Consider the following 18,132-nt stretch of genomic DNA (forward strand, 5'->3'; position numbering starts at 1 on the left):
TGGTTTCTCCTCGGGACCAGATTTGTGATCTTGAGCTTTTAGCTTTATGTTGGTTGTTCTTTGCTGTTTTATTATTATTCTGGCTGTTATTATATGCCTGTATTCCCATTGTATTTGCCTGTTTCCCTTGTTGACTCCTTAATAAACACGATATTAAAAAAAAAAAAAAAAAAAAAAAGTATTTCCTTAGATTACTCCTGAGCCTATCAGCTCTTAACTTCATCCTGTGCCCTCTCATTCCAGAGCTTTGTTTCAAATGAAAGAGATTTGCCTCATGCATATTTATGTCCCTTAGGTATTTAAACATCTCCATCATATCTCCCCTCTCCTGCCTTTTGTCTGTGCATAACTGACAATGTTCTGGAACTTTAGCATGTAAATTCTGGCCATACCTCTGAACTGCTCATGTACCTCCCTTGCCCACACCCATTGCAGTTATGTGCTAAGAGATTTATATGTCAAGCTTATATAATTATGATTAAGTGCAGTTGCATGTATAATGCAAAGTAGTGCCAATTAACTCTAATTATAGCTGATTATTGATAGCTAGTGACAACTAGAACATAAAAGTTATCATACGGTGACAGACTAAAGGTCTGTCAAGCCCAGTTTTCTGTTTCAAACAGTGGTCAGTCCAGGTCACAAGTATCTGGCAAGATTCCAAAAGAGTAAACCCAATTTTATGCTGTTTATCCTAGAAATAAGCAGTGGATTTTCCTCAAGTCCATCTTAGATAGATTGTGAGCCCACTGGGACAAATAGGGGCAAATGACTGAGTACCTGAATGTAAACCACTTAGGCAATTAATAGGCGGTATATAAATAACTAAATAAAAATGGCTTATGGACTTTTCTTTTAGGAAATTATCCAAACCTTTATTAAACACTGGTAAGCTAACTGCTTTCATTACATTTTCTAGTAATGAATTAGAGAGTTGCGCTGGGACAGAAATCAAATCCGTCCCCGGAAGAATCAAACCCATCCCCATCCATCCCCGTTGGAATCAAATCCGTCCCTACCCATCCCTATAAACTTCAGAAGCAGTTATTTCATTTAATTATACTACTGAATTAAAGGCTCTGGTAGAGACCCATTTACAACTAAGCAAAGACACTATTAATTTAGAAATGTTAATTGGGAAGAATACATACTTTGTAAATGGGTTTCTACCAGAGCCCCTAATGTAAATATAAAATATAAATACTCAGCTGATGAGGACCATCAAGCTGTCAGCTGAGGACTTCCTCTGCAGTTGGCCGGGGGTCCCTTTTGTCAAGATTGGCAGACAGCAGTAGCGTCTGAGTCACAGATGCTGGCACCTCAGTGGCTCATGGATGCTGCCAGCGACTGCTGCGATTGGTGGAGGGGAGTTCTGGCCATTTCTAGAGGAGTTCCTTTGCTGGCGGAGCTTGGGGATCCCCAGACACAGCAAGGGCCAGCAATTACTTCAACACTGTAGAAATAAAACTAGAAATGCATTTCCTTTTCTTTTGAACACAATACAAAGACATCTGCTATATACATTTCCCAAAGCAAACTATAATTAAAGATAACTTGAATCTTAGAAGAAAAGTGGATTCATTAGAAAATCAGGCACGTAGTAATAATTTGAGACTGATAAACTTTCCAAGAATAACTATGGTAACACCTAGAGATATGCTCAGGAGATATTTATTAGAAATTTTGGAAGTTCCGGAAGATAATCTTCCACCATTCGCTCAAGTTTATTATCTCCCCAGCAAAATTTCATGCCAACAGCAACCTGACCCTACTTAAGGACAAGCATTGAATACTACAGAGATTTTGGAGAAGTCCAGATAAGGAAATGGTAACACTTGCAACATTAGTAGCCACTTTGGCTCTTTCTATTGATAAATCTTGGTTATTGAGACTATTTCTAAAGAATAAACAAAAGGAATTTCTTGGCTGTAAAATTAAAATGTTCCCTGATGTTACAAGGGAAACGCAAAAACATAGACGTGATTTCCTTCTTTTGAAACTGGGGGTCAGCTCATTGGGGGCTACATTTTATTTGAGACACCCTTGTAAGTGCATTGTCCGTTATCACTCAACTAAATATGTATTCTTTGAGCCTCAACATTTGACTAATTTTTTGGCGATGTCCCGCCTGGACAAGGAGAAAACTCAAGTTTGAGCTCTAAAAGAAAATAGTAACTTCCTTCCCGATCTATAGGAATAGCATTACTTTTTTGATTGTCTTTATATGTTCTCACAATTAATTCTTGGATCTAATGAGGACTTAAGCTAATTTTACCATAATAGTTTTTCTTATATTGCTTAACATAGTTAAGTATGGATTTACATGATTGTAATATGCTTTGGTTAAATTTGCTTTCTGTACAAGTTTACTTGATATAATATTGAAATCAATAAAAATACATTTCCCAAAGCTAATATATTTTAGTCAATAAATTCTGTTTTTTACCTTTGTTGGCTGGAAACTTATTTTTCCATCAAGTTGGTCCCAGTTTTTTTTTTTCACGCTATCCCATCTTCTGTAAATTGTTCTGTTACTGTCCATTGGTTCCTCCTACCATGGTTCAGCATTTATCCCTTTCTCATCTTTCGTCCCTGCCCACCAGCCCCATGCCTGACATTTCTCCTTCTGTTCTATCACCCCTCTCCAGCACCATGCCACATCTCTCCCTCCATTCCCTTCACCACTATGTCCAACATTCCTCCCTCTTGCATCCCTTTCAATCTGTCCCACTGTTCCCTTTCCACCACATTTCTCCCTCTCATCTTTCTCTTCCTTTTCATCTGTACCTCATTCCCTCCCTATGACCAAAAATTCTTCCCTTTCTTCCATTCCTTGTGTACACGACCATCTCTTTCCCTCTCACTGACACACCCACGCCCAATTCTCCCTTTCTATTCCCTCCCCTACCTCAGCATCTCTTTCCCTCCCTTCTTTCTCCCAAGTTCATGCCTTCTGTGTCCAAAAACGCACTCCCTCTTCAACCCCTCCCTTCTGTGTCCCGTGCTGGCCTCCCACATTCGAGTCCAGATAACAGCAGGGGTTGGAGGCAGCTCGAGCCGAGAGGCTCGACTTCTTTTCCTGCCTGCAGCATGCCACACATAGCTGACCCGGAAGTCTTCCCCTGTCATCTGAGGGAAGGCTTTGCGTCAGTCAAGTGCAGCGAAACTTGGGATCACCAAAGATGAAACTTCAAAAACTTTTTCTGGGTCAGACCATATTCTAAAACTGTGCAATCAATGCACAGCACAGCTATCAGTAACTTATTTCTTTGGTTCTTGATGTATAGAAATTCTACCCAACCCCATATGGAGCAGCATTGAGTGGGCGGAGTTTCATACTGAAGGAGAGAGCAGAGGTAGATTTGAGGAGGCGGAGCACTCCTTCTCTGTACTAGCACTTTGCTTTCTCCTCAAGCATAAAACTCTGCCCACTCAATGCAGTTTCTAAGTTAGGCGGCCTTAGGCAATTAGCCGGGTTCGCTGTGTTGCAGCTAGGCCCCTATGTCCAAGCCTTGTGAAATCAAAAAATATTCATTTGAAGGCTCTCTCAATGTCTATGCCCCCTTTTCTAGTAGTAACAGCAGCCGACTCCGTGAAGGAAGAGACATTAAAAACCTGCACGGCAGAGGGCTTTTCATGAGGTTTCTTTCACAGAGAACCTCCCATCGCATCACTTGCTATTCCGAACGATGCATTTTATGGGGGGGAGGGGGGGAGCTCAGGGTTCTACTCCCAGTCCCTGCCCTTTTTACCTGCTGCCGGAACTTTCAAACTGCTACGTTAAAAGACAAAAGCTGTGCAGGTCGGCAAGTCGCAGAGCTTAGCAGTGTCCACATTCGGCCCTGCATGCGACTGACGCAAAGCCTTTCCTCTAACGTCGGAGGAAGACTTCCGGGTCAGTTACGTGTGGCATGCTGCAGGAAGGAAAAAAAAGAAGATGAGCCTCGGCTCGAGCTGCCTCCAACCCCGCGGGATACCCGAGACCCAAGGGGGTGTCCCCACAGGATCCCCACAACCCAAAGGGGGATCCTACAGGTCCCGCGGGATTCCCGTCATCCCCGTTCCCATGCAGCTCTTTATAATGAATTCCAAAGCCCCCTACACGCAACAGAGACTGCCCTCACCAGAGTCTGTAGTGACCTGTTCCTGGCCAGATCCAAAGGCCTCTACTCGATCCTCATCCTTTTTGACCTGTCTGTTGCCTTTGTTACTGTTAATTACTGCTTACTCCTTGATAAGCTGTCTTCGCTTCAATTCTGTGAATCTGTCCTCTCCTGGTTTGCCTCTTATCCTCATATCGCACCTGTAGCGTATGCGTTGGTGGGTCCTCCTCTGCTGCTATCCCACTAGCGGTTGACATACCCCAAGGTTCTGTCTTAGGACCTCTTCTTTTCTCTCTCTATACCTCTTCCTTTCATGCGCTGATCTCCTTCTATGGATTCCAATATCATTTATATGCTGATGACTCCCCGATATACCTCTCTACACTGGAAATTTTACCTAAAGTCCAGCCTGTTTGGCTGACATTTTACCTAAAGTTTCAGCCTGTTTGGCTGGCATTGCTGCCTGGATGTCTCGCCGCCATCCGAAACTAAACATGTCCAAGACTGAGCTGCTCCTCATTCTTCCTAAACCCTCTTCTCCTCTCCCTCAGTTCTCCATCTCTGTAAATAATACTATTATCGCTCCAGTCTCCTCTGTTCGCCAGTATAGAATCGTCTCCTCTCATTTTCTAAGCACATCCAAAAGACTGCTAAAGCCTGTCGTTTCTATCTCTACATCACCAAAATTTGCCCCTTACTCTCTGAGCACACTACAAGGATCCTTGTCCACACTCTCATAACCTTGCGCCTAGGCAACTGCAGTTTATTTTCTAACAGATCTGCCGCTGAACCGCCTCTCCCTTCAGTCGGTGCAAAACTCAGCTGCACAACTTATCTTCTGCCAACCTTGCTACACTCACTTTGCCCTCTTCTCAAATTACTTCACTGGCTCCCCATCCACCTCCGCATACAGTTCAAACTCTTGTTACTAACCTACAAGTATGTTCATGCCGCAGCCCCAGAGTATCGTTCTCATCTCCTTTTTTAAAATTTATTTATTTATTTCGATTTATTTCCCACCCTCCCAGAAAGCTCAGGTTGGGTAACAGTAGAACAAACACAAATTCAGAGAGCAGGGTAACAGAAGGGTTTGCAGAGTTACAGAGAACTGAGGGAACCTAGGTACAATATTAAAGGCTAACACATTATCATCAAGGAGAAGTGTTCAGATTCTGTAGGCAGTGGATCTAAATACTAGGTGAGGCTTATCTCTACACACCTCCCTGAGAACTCTCTTTCCTCAGATATGCTACCTTTATACTACTATTCTACTGCCAATTCCAGACTTCATTTCTTTCATCTAGCTGGCCCATATGCTTGGAATGAACTACCTGAGTAAGTTCGTCCGTCAGGCCCTTCCCTTGTTTAATAGTAAACTGAAAATCCACGTTTTTTAAAATATAGCCTTCAATCTATAACATCTTCTGCCCACTGCTCACCACCCTAGCCATCAGATTAACCATCCCCTCTAACTGTATCCCCCACCCTAGCATTCTGCTTGTCTTGTCTGTTTAGATTGTAAGCTCTTTCAAGCAGGGGCTGTCTCATTTGTGACTCAGTACAGCGCTACGTACATCTGGTAGCGCTTTAGAAACAATTAGTAGTAGTAGTAAAAGTGGTAACTTCATAGCCGAGTCATCAACAGGAAGCACTAGCTGTGAGTTCAGCCGCACCAGCGCTGACCAAAACTGGAGCTCTCGGAGCTGACAGCCTCACTCAACAAACACCTCCAGCCAGTGAGTTACACTCCAGCTAAACTAGCCAGCAAGTCAAATTCTCTTATCTGATACAATTGTTTTAAAACTACACTCCAAACTAAAACAAAAAAGCTTCACACTTCTTTCCCATTTACACTGTTCCTCTAGCCCTCCAGAAGTTATCTGTGTTCTTTCTGTCTGGTCCTCTGGTCTAGCAAAATTTTCTTTCTTTGTCAAGATCTGACCTCCACCTACCACATAAGAACATAAGAATACCCTTACTGGGTCAGACCAAGGGTCCATCTAGCCCAGTAGCCCGTCATCATGGTAGCCAATCCAGGTCACTAGTACCTGGCAAAAACCCAAATAATAGCAACATTCCATGCTACCTAAGTTTTGTGGTCGGCGATGAGCCCAGATATTCAATGCTAGGCCATTTCTGGTGACCTGTCATTTGAATATCTGCTTGAGGTTTTTTTTAACTGGCTATAACTGGTATATACCACTTAAGCTATAAGTGGTATATAAATACTAAATACTAAATAAATAAAAATTTTCCAGTTATAATGGGCAAAGATAGAACTGCTATTTAGGTGTCTGCCTGCTAAACATAGCTGAATATTGCCTAATATTGTGCGATATAGCTGGTGAACTGTTAGCTGCTAACCGCAAATGTTCAGCAAAGTCAACTAGTTATCTTGCACTGAATATTCGCGGTAGCCAGTTAAACGTTTTTTAACTAGTTTAGCAGTCGTTTCTGGCAGTTAAATAGCTTTGAATATCAGGGGGGTATATCTTTAACAGGATAATATTTTATTATCCCCGTTTCTTTCATCCAGATTGGCTTTTTGGTTTTCGGTTGGTTCTAAATGGCCAATTTTAATTTTGCCAATTAAAGAGTTTGCTCCAATTAGTTTTGCTTCCTCAGCGAAAGAGAATATGTGGGTCTCAAACTGACCATTATCTGGCAAAGTTTAAAAGTTTCTCTGCTTTTCCAAAACTGCAGTTTTCTTTCTAGATCAAATTATCTGACTGATAACAGCTATTTGCTTGGTACTTTATTTCACATCCCTGGAAAAATATCTGTCTTTTTCTCTCGCACTTAAACAGGCTAAACCCCCACTCTCCTCATATTTATCATTACACCAGCCGTCCTTTCATTTCACACATAACTTCTACAACTTTTTCCCTTTTCAAACTAAACTTTATGTGATGTTTTAATGCCTTTCACTCACAGAGCAAGGACAGACATCTGTTCTTCATCACTTACCTTTCATCTCCCAACTGTAACAACTGTGGGGTCAATATAAGCAGCACTTATCTGGATAGAAGCGACTTCTTCCACTCACTGGGGCCAATCAGAAATTTTCAGGCATTATCTGGTAAATTATCCAGATAGTACTAGGGCAGTCTGGGGGTGTATCTATAGCGACCTTCTGTCCTTTTGATCACTTTTCTCCTCAACAATGAATTTCCTGTCTTATTACTTCTCTTTCTTCTTCCTCTCTTGAAGTCAGTCAATTTGTACCTTTGCTTAATCTTTTGTAAACCGCATAGAACTTCACGGTATTGCGGTATATAAGCTGTTATTATTATTTTATTATTTATCTAAGGTGAAGCTGGCACTTATCCAGGCACTGGCAATTTTCAGACACATACCAGGATAATTATCCAGATAAACTTAGGATAGCAAAAAAGCTGTCTTAACTTTATCTGGGTACCAGTCTGAATATCCATTAGTATCCAGATAAATGCTAGCATCCACTTTATATGTAGATGTCTGGGTATAAGATATGGCAGGAACAGGTGAATGTGAATGCTGGAGAGTAAATGGGCATACAAACTAATTAAAAGGAGTAAAATGTCATTTTCACAGGAGAAGTCCTTGAAAAGCCTTTTTTTGGAGGGGCGAAATATGTTGGACATACTCCCTCTGGCCGAAGGACATAATGTTTTAAAGACAAGTTGTTAAAGACTCTATTTACTCACTAAGATAGTGGAGTGATGGGGAGACTGTTTAAATAAAGCATTTAAGAAATAGTGATAAGAAATGAGAAAGGCTGATGATGAAGTGGGTGTGTGAATCTCATTGCAATGAAATATAGTTGAATTTTGAGTGACACCACTGAAGCCTTCATAAACTTAAGAATGGTAAAGTAAGAAGACATTTGGAGAGTGTTTATTATATCTTGAGAATAAAGTGGAATATTCTATAATATACACACCTAACTACCTGACCTTCCCATGTCCACGCCCCTAGTGCAGTTTCATGCTCTGAAATATGAATGCACTGAAGAGAGATCCCAGAAAGGCCTCTACGACAAGGGAAGCACAGCACAACAGAGAAGTCGTGAGGATGAGCTGTCAATAATTCAGCCATGGGTGTAAAGTTCAAAGTTCACTTTATTAGTAGTAGCACTGCAAAGTCTTGACACCGACAGTGTTTTAGCAACTATGCCTTTGCCAAGAATCTCAAAGGCTGATTTTTCTTATCACATGAATAGAGCATTATGCGCAGGTCAATGTTTGGAGTGAGCAGAGAAAAAAAACTGGTTTGGACACCAGTTTTTTCTCTGCTCGCTCCAAACATTGACCTGCGCATAATGCTCTATTCATGTGATAAGAGAAATCAGCCTTTGAGATTCTTGACAAAGGCATAGTTGCTAAAACACTGTCGGTGTCAAGTCTTTGCAGTGCTACTACTAATAAAGTGAACTTTGAACTTTACACCCGTGGCTGAATTATTGACATCTCATCCTCACGACTTCTCCGTTATGCTGAAATATGAATGTGCAACTTATAGAATAGCATTTAAGGGCAGTTCAATGTATAACTGCTAATTGGTACCAATTAAGGCCAATTATAGCCAATAATTAGCTGTTAACTAACAGTCAATGATTGAATTAAGTTGTGCACCCAACTGACTTTGGGCTAGATTCACTAAGCTTAACGAGCCTTTTCCGACCAGATTGCGAGCCTTCTTCAACCCGATTCACTAACCTGCCTGACCTGATCCGATCTGCCCATGCAAATGAGGGGAAATGGCATGCAAAGTAGGAAGGCAGCGATTTACTAAGCTGAAGAAGGAACACAGATTGGGCTGGCCGATCCAAAAAGAAGCGACTGCTGAGGACCAGTCGCTCACATCCTTGCCGACTGTCCTGCTCTCTGCCGCCCTGAAATTCTAGCCCTGCAGCCTTGAAATCCCAGTATCAAAATAATAAAACCAACAAAAAAATCATTTTAAACACATCTCCTGCTCTCTGCCGCCTTGTCCCTGCCGACTCTCCTGCTCTCTGCTGCCTTTCCCTGCAGTGTGAACCCGTGGTTTTAACCTGTGAGTTAAAAACGTGTTCTGTTCCATTAAAGCCCCCCCCTTCCTTCCTTGTTTTGACCTTGCTTGTGCGGAGAGCAAGCGCATGCGTAGACCATCTACAGGCAAAGAAGATGGTCTGCGCTTGCGTGAGGATCGCTCTGCAGGATCGCTCTGGGGTCACTGTGGGGCGTGCCTCCGATCAAATTAATTTGCATGAGGAGGTGTAGTGAATCGGTTGCCTGGGAAGACTTGGCCACGGATTGCCCACGAATCGGATCGGATTGGATAGGTGAGTTTAGTGAATCTAGGCCTTTATTTTATAAATTATTCATGCAGGTAAAGTTGTATGCTCAACTTTATACAATTAGGGGTAAGTGTACCTGCAATAATTGCAAACAATCATTGCATGTAAGTGTGATAATTATAGAGCATATGCTGGGCAATTATAACAATTCTAGCACAGTATTTTTATTTACTGTGTTAATTTTTGCTGTTAAATACGGTAACTGCAGAATTTTATTTTAGTAAAAGGGCCCCTTAGTTTCATGTGTGTCTTATTTTGGGTGTGTTACCACAGTAATACATTTCTTTTCAAGCTAGAATTTATCAAAACAGTTCAGATCTCTATCATATTCTGTCTCTAAAGGTCTGAATCTTTCCTGTTTTCCTACCTCTACAGAAGAATGTACTGACCATTTTTGTGTTGGATTCTAGAAAAACTTATTTTGCTTACATATGATTAACTTCTGAAATAGGCAAGGAGGGATACGATTTTTTTCTGTTATAGCCCCTCAGATTTGGAACTCGCTCCTGATCAATATAAGAGAAGAAAAATTACTTAATAAGTTTAAAAGTCTTCTAAAAAGCTGGCTTTTTAAGGATGATTTTAACTGAGTCATTTAAATTCTATTATCTTAGGATATTTTACAGTCAACTAGTAACGCTGGTAAGCGAAAATTAAGTGGGTAACCTTCCCCAACCTTTTGTTTTATTACCTACCTCTTTTTATTTGTTTATGAATTGTATTTAATCCTTTAATTTTTTTTTTTACTCCCTTTTTCACGTTTTGTTTTGTTAAAATAGTTCTAATTGTCCTGTTATGTTTGTTTTTTAAGGGATTGTGTGGCACAGTGGTTAGAACTACAGCCTCAGCACCCTGAGGTTGTGGGTTTAAATCCCTTGCTGCTGCATGTGACCCTGGGCAAGTCACTTAATCCCCTTATTGCCTCAGGTACACTAGATAGAGTTTGAGCCCACCGGGACAGATAGGGAAATATGATAAAGTACCTGAATGTATGTAAATAAATAAATAAAAATAAAATAAAATTTTAAACCTAATTCTTAACTAAATGTAAATCGCATTGGATTTGGATTTTGCGATCAAATCAAATATTTTAATAAACTTGAAACATGGGTTGAAAAGACAATACTATGATATGCTTGTATAATCTCACCAAACCATCCAAGTAATTTAGTCTAAATTATATAGAAACTGAAAAACAAATTCAGAAACAACATCTTTTTGTTTTGCACTTTTTATTAGAAAACTGGAAGATTAAATCACCATTATACATCTTTATTTGCAGAACATACAGTTCGTTGGTGATATCTGTCTCTCTTTTAGTTGCATCTGTGCAATTAAGGCATGGTGATATTTTACATAACCACTTGGAGGCAGTATCTGATTATTTAATGAAGCCATCTAGCTTACCTCATTCACATATTTATGAAATAGCATGAACCTAAAAAAAAAAAATTGGCGAAAAAAAAGAAAGCCAAAAAAAGAATCTTATTACCTGAAATTGTGACAAGACAATGAAATTTGCACAGTGTAATAATTATATACATATATCTTTTACATACTTTTAGAAGAAAATTTTCCAAACTTATTATAGATTAAAACCTGTTTAATCTAGGGCCTCAGATCAGCTGATCAGTATTTGCTGTCCATTCCATCATTGAAAGTAATTGGCACTAGAAGAACCACTATCTTTTCTATCTTGGGTCCCCAGCTTTGGAACAAACTTCCCATTTTTTTGCGAGCTGAAACTTCCTTAGAAAAATTTAAAAGTAAATTAAAAAGCTATCTTTATAAAGATGTATATGAAACCTAGATCTGATAATCTCATCAATCTTCTATCATCATTTTAGATCAAGTCTCTCATATGGAAAAAAAAACAAAACAACCCAATAACAAACCAGTTACTTTCAGACCAAGTTTTGTAAAACCTTTTAATATCCCTCCTGAAGTTGTGCCTTCCCAAATGTCTTTTTTTTTAGTTATTTTATTTTTAACAAATGTAATTTATCACTCTATTCCTTATGTATCACCATAGATAAGAGTGTATGTTTTTGTTTAAATGATTGTTATCTGTCATCCCAAAGTTATCATTGTTAAACGCAAAGAATGTTTTGATATTGCGTTCAAATCAAAATTTTAATAAACTTGAAACTTGAATGTCCTGATCTGGATATCTTAGTTCCTACCTACAAGTCCTAAGCAAAACTATTAGTGATTAACAATCAAAATTGTGTCCACGGAAAGGAACTGGCAGCATCAGTCGAGCAAAATTAGTTCCCTTCAAAAAAAGTGGTTCAAACTTTTTCTAACTTTCATAGATTGTGAGGATTGTGAAAAAAAAATCCGCTGAACAATAGAACATGAAATGTGCTTGTGCCAAAAATGGTAAATACACCTGTAGGATTTTTTTCACAGGGATAAGCCACTAACTGAACAGTACGTACTTTAAAAATTAGAGAGGTCAGACAGGAAAAAGCTAAAGAACATTGGAAACCTACAACTGAGTATGGCATAAAAGTGTGGCCATTCTCATCAGGAGGGAAACCCAGGAGTGGTCAGCTGGCTAGGTCCTCAGTCAGGTTTTGCACAGGGTATGGCATCTAGGATCCAGAGGCACAGTAAGTAAAAGATCACCTTCCCTTTCTGTTGAAACCTCTGATGCTCATGACCACCATACCTTCACTGACTGAACCCAGAACTCAAGATGGGAAACAGAAAACAGAGGAACCTCAAATAGAAAGGCATAGGACACTTACCAGTGAGCAAGGCAAGAGTGAGACCATGGTCTGACAAGAACTAGAGCAGTATCAAAAAATATTTAACAAGATGAATGTGGCAGCCAGATCACCCAAAAAGGTTTGCTAGTCAGAGCTTGATCTGCAGTACAGTACTTAGAATCTAAAAGCAACTGATTTATATGAGAGCCCAGAAAGGAACAAGATGGCCTGTAGTAAGAAAAGGAAAAGAGTATATTTGATATACCGCCTTTCTATGGCTACAATCAAAGCAGTTTACACACTATATTCAGGTACTTATTTTGTACCTGGACTAATGGAAACAGCAGCCATGATGTATACAGATGTGGGCAGCCTGCCTGGTAAGGCACACCGACATCAAATGGTTGGAGGCCAGAGGTTCACCCAACTACTACTATTTATCATTTCTATAGCATTTAAATAATAATAATTTATTTTTTTGTATACCGCCCAACCAATAGTTCTGGGCGGTTCACATCAAGAGAACATACACAGCACTGTATATTTAATATTCAATAGACACAGCACCACATTTAATATTCAATAGACGGTCCCTGCTCAGAAGAGCTTACAATCTAATTTGGACAGACAGGACATCTCAGGGTTGGGGAGTTCCTGGTAGAAGGAGTGATTCAATGGGTAGAGGTATCTCCCAATAGCTAAGCCCTTGCAGGTAGATGGCAGAATGTCATGGACAAGAAAACAAATCTGAAGTAACCAATAAATAAAGACAAAAATAGACAAGGAAAAACAATCATCCAATTAAAATTTAAAAAATTAAGAAAATATTTAAAACCTATGATAAAATGTTTTCTAATTTACATTATCTGTCAATAATTCAGCTTAATATCTGATACTCAACTAGTAACCAGCATAACCAGCAAAAAATGTTCCTCACTACTTTATTAATTTGAATATCCATCTTTAAATAACAGTCGATGTACTTCTACTCCTAAGATGCAAGAAGACACTTTCCACTTATAGTTTGAATCAAATTCTAATAAAGGAATATTAATATCTTGAATAAGAGGAAGACAAATCTGAAGAAATTTTGTCTTTTATATAGACATTTTATTTACCCACTCATCTACTACTTGCAAGCATTGCCATATGTGTGCAACCACATCTAAATAAGCTACCACTTACCAGAAGAAATGCTGTGATGTTACTTATAAGGAACTGATAGACTGTCTCCCCAAAGTACAGAATATGTTAACTGAAAGATTTGAGATGAACCAGTTTAATACAGTATTTGTTGAACCAATGCCCTAGAGCAGGGGTGCCCAATAGGTCGATCGCGATCAACGGGTAGCTCGCCAAGGCAAAGTGAGTCGATCTCCCAGGACTCACTTTGCCTTGGCGATCTATCGGGCCGATCAGTCTTCCTTTCCCCGACGTCAATTCTGCTGTCGGAGAGGAAGTTCGGGCCAGCCAATCGCTGCCTGGCTGGGCGGAACTTCCTCTCCGACGGCAGAATTGAAGTCGGGGAGAGGAATGCTGGTCGGCCCGAAGCAGGGAGAGCATGGGGCGGCGGCGGCGGCGGCTTTGGGGCCTGTTATCCATTGGTGGCGGTTTGGGTCCTGTTCCCCGATGGCAGTGGCAGTGGCTTGGGGAAGGGCAGGGAGAAAGAAAGAAAGGGGGCAGGCAGGGAGACAGAAGGAAAGAAGAGAAACAGAAAAAAAAGAAAGGGGGCATGAAGAGAGAAAGAAAGAAAAGTCAGGGAGAGAGGAAGAAAAAGATGGGGGAGGGAATGAGGTGTGGAGGAGAGGAAGCATACAGGCTGAAAGAAAGATTGGATGCACAGTCAGAAGAAGAAAGTGCAACCAGAGACTCATGAAATCACCAGACAAGGTAGGAAAAATTATTTTATTTTAAATTTAGTGATCAAAATGTGTCTGAATTTATATCTGCTGTCTATATTTTACAATATGGCCCCTTTTACTAAACCGCAATAGTGTTTTTTAGCGCAGGGAGCCTATGAGCGTCGAGAGCAGCGCTGGGCATTCAGCGCAGCTCCCTGCACTAAAAACTGCTATTGTGGTTTAGTAAAAAGGGAGGGGGGGGTGGGTATTTGTCTATTTTTGTATGGTTGTTACTGAGGTGACAGTGCATAGAGTCATCTGCTTTGACCTCTTTGAAAAAACCCCGGAATAGGAATGATAATTAACAATTCTATGCGTACAGTGTGCGTTGTGTTTTTTTCAAATTTTATTGTTGGTAGATCATTTTGACTTGGTCATTTTAAAAGTAGCTCGCGAGTCAAAAAAGTGTGAGCACCCCTGCCCCAGAGCCTTTGCAATAGCAATTTGTGGTTCAACAGATTGAAGGTGGCTAATAAATCAAGGAACAAGAGAGAACAACTGCTCTCTCCTGGTCAAGGTAGGTGTGCCAATTTTGGAGATGCCATAACTTTAAAAAGCACTCGTGAAAAAAATGGTACAATTTCATGTGGAAAATCAACTAGCTTTAAATTTTGTGAAATATGAATTTTAGATAAGCTATGCTGTGTTTGTTTTTAATTTTTGTATGTTAAAACTATGGGCTCCTTTTTCAAAGCTGCGCTAGCAGTTTTAGCGCATGCTAAACCCGCGCTATGCGCCAAAAACTAACACCAGCTCAATCGTGGTGTTAGCGTCTAGCGTGCATGTCAATTTAGTGCGCGATAAAACCGCTAGCGCAGCTTTGTAAAAGGAGCCCTATGATTGTATTTTGTAAACTGCGTAGGATTAAGCGGGTTAAAAATGTTTTAAATAAATATTTGCCTACCTGGAATTTCTAGAAAATTATGCAGAAATACACAAATTAGTATTTTTAAGTGCTCTGATAACTTTTAAGTGTTTGTATTATATATTAATGTCTTTTGTGCCTCAATTATTAATTTATCTTACTTATTATTTTCTCATTCACAGGTTTTCAACATAGCATCATCATAGCGATAATCTAATATTGAAAATGTCCTAAAGAAAATTAAGACTCCAAATGTGGACTCTTTTACATTATTTGATGGGATCATTTGGAGAACTACCTATAACTGAACTACCAACTGTCAGGGATCTCATTATATATTGGTTGTATATGAGACGTCGGTGATCAAGACAAGATGAAATTACAGCACTGATTAAATAGTTGATGACCTAACGAATGGACTACTTGCTTAGTAGTACAAAGCAAATTCACAGCTATGTTAGGATTAAAGCAAAGTTGACATCCATTTGGGAACAATCCAGCAAAGTTTATGTGGGTAGTGCAAAACTGGAGGAGAAAGACATGGAGAAGCTCAACACACTGATGGACAATCTGTATTATATGTATGTCAAATTGTAACCCATTTTGACTATATATTATGTATGTTAACCTTGTAACCCATTCTGAGCTCATTGGGGAAGATGGGATATAAAATGAATTAAATAAATAAAATATTTACCTGCAAGTGGGAACTAAAGAGTTGTATTGAAGTGGGAAGGAATTCTACCTCTGTCAGTGGAATATATAAACTTTGTGACTGCAGCAGAGAGAATAAGATTTCTGTGATTGAGTTAGCCTTTATAAAAGGTCAGAGAAAAATTTGGGAATGTCATACCTCATCAGATTGGACCATTCAACCTCCCTGAGACCAGAAGACAAGAACTACAGAAGGAAAAGATGAGGGAAAAAAGAACAACAGAAGAGCAAGAAATGATGATGATGATATCTGTGCTTGAAGTGGATCAGGGAACTTAAGATGATGTGGTGGAAGAACCAATGGAGGAAGCTTCTGTTGCTCTAGACTAGAGAAAGCTAAGAAGAGGCCAAAATTTAATACTGAGTACAGTAGACTCAATTATCCGGCACCCACAGGGATTGGTGGATGCTGGATAACTGTGGTTTCTGGTTATTTGAGAGTTAATGTAAAAATAGTTGTCTCCCTTCCCACCTCACTCTTATCATTCTCCCATCCTCACTTGTAGGTCCAGCATCTTCTTCCAGTCTTTCTTGGTCACTTTCTCTCCTCCATAACCCGAAGCAGCAGAGCTGGTCCTGACAACCCTTCTTCCTACCTCACTCACCCAATGCCATAGCAGCAGCCGACGTTTAGAGGAAGCGCTGGTAAACAGGCAGCTTCTGGACAGTCCTGGCAGGGCCTTTCCTCTGCCACATCAAAAGCTGCCTGTTTATCAGTGCTTCCTTTGCTCGCTGGCTGCCGCTACATCATCGGGTGAGTGAGGGAGGAGGGGGTTTCAGGACTGGCTCTGCTGCTTTGGGGACGGAGGGAGGGAGGGCGATTGGTGGCTGCCGTGATGCTTTGGAGGAGTGAGGGAGATTGGTGGCTGCCGCGATGCTTTGGAGGAGTGAGGGAGATTGATGGCTGCCACAATGCTTTTGGGAGTGGGAGGGAGGGAGATTTGAGGCTGCTGTTGATACCTCTGGGGCTGAAGGGAGGGAAGGCGTGGAGGTTATTTGGATCAGGAGTACCACTTTGGACATTGTCATAGGAACTGATAATTTTTTTTTTGCCAGTTGATTGAGAGTGCTGGTTAATTGAATGCCGGTTAGCTGAGATTCTGCTTTATATAACCAACATAGGCCTTGCCAGTTTAAGACACCATACTGAACTGAGAGAGACATCAGAGATTGCTGCTGCCTGGATTGATGCAGGCCTCATCATTCACTTGGACAGTGCTTTGGTGATTGATCACAACAAGGTTGTGAGGGCTCAGGTGAGAATCATGAAAAAATTGGATGTACAATTTGAAGAGGAACTGCAGTAGAATGGCATCAGATACATTTTCTTTGATGATCATTGTAATGAAACCTGTTAAAGGCAAAAGAGAAATATTATACAGTTTGTATGGAGCCAGGAGGCAGATATCTGTGGCATTTTGTTCCTGCAAAAGCAACTAAAGAGAACGCTCATGCAGAAATAATTGCTGATAAATTGGTTGCATGGCAGAAAAAAAAAGGGGAACAGACAAATCTCTTCAAGCTATTGGAGGCGGTTCCTATAATGTAAACACTGGTTGAGAGGGAGGAGCGATTCATTATGTTGTGGAGAAGCAGGATTGTCTGTAACCTGCACACAGACGAACTACCATTCAGGCACTTGGTGACTGCTTTAGATGGCAAGATATTAAGCAACAACAAATGGGCAGGTCCAATTGGAAAAATGCTGGATTCTACTACTGAACTGGAAATAAATTCAGATTTTGCTAAGATCTCTGTTGGCCCTCACTCAGCAATGAAGTGATCAAAGATTTAAGCAAAAATCAAAGCCATGGCTATAGAATTGTAAGTATGATTAGAACAGGTGTCCTGCCAAAGGATCTGGCTCTGTTGGAAATAAGACCTGTGTCACATAGCAGATGGCTCACAAAAGCTCTAAGGTTCACGAGAATGTGGATTTCTAATCATAATCTCAAAGGAAAGAATCGGAAAAACTTAATGATTGTAGAGTTCTGTGTTGGAGTTTACGTGGTAAACTGGTTCAATATAAAAATAAATAGCAATTGGATATAAGGTCCCAGGCATCTTCTCTTCCAGCTGCAACTGTTGAAAGAACAGTGTGAAAAGATAAGGAAGATAGTCATGCCTACAGTGAGAAGGTCAGCTTGGTATGGTTACAGCAAGTTGTTTCTGCAAGCTATGTTATGCAGTGAAGAGAAACGGGAGAGAAGAGATGCAGTGGAGAAAATATTGAGGATCAGAGGTGAAGGAGATGAGAAGACACAGCTTGGAGACAGGGTAAGACCAAGGAAAACGCCATCCATCAACACTGAGGCAACTACACTCACCTAATTACTTGACTGGAGCTCTTGAGTCTCTGATCCTTATCTTACCTGTACCATGACAACAGCAGAGATCAAGGCATTTCTGAGCAAGACCATGGTGGTTCCAGATTGGCCATCACACACCCAGTCCATAGAAAGGTGTGTAAAAATCACAACTGAGGCTGCTAGCCTTAAATTCATGTAAACCGTTCTGA

Source organism: Geotrypetes seraphini, chromosome 1 (assembly GCF_902459505.1).
Source record: "Geotrypetes seraphini chromosome 1, aGeoSer1.1, whole genome shotgun sequence".
Classification (NCBI taxonomy): domain Eukaryota; kingdom Metazoa; phylum Chordata; class Amphibia; order Gymnophiona; family Dermophiidae; genus Geotrypetes; species Geotrypetes seraphini.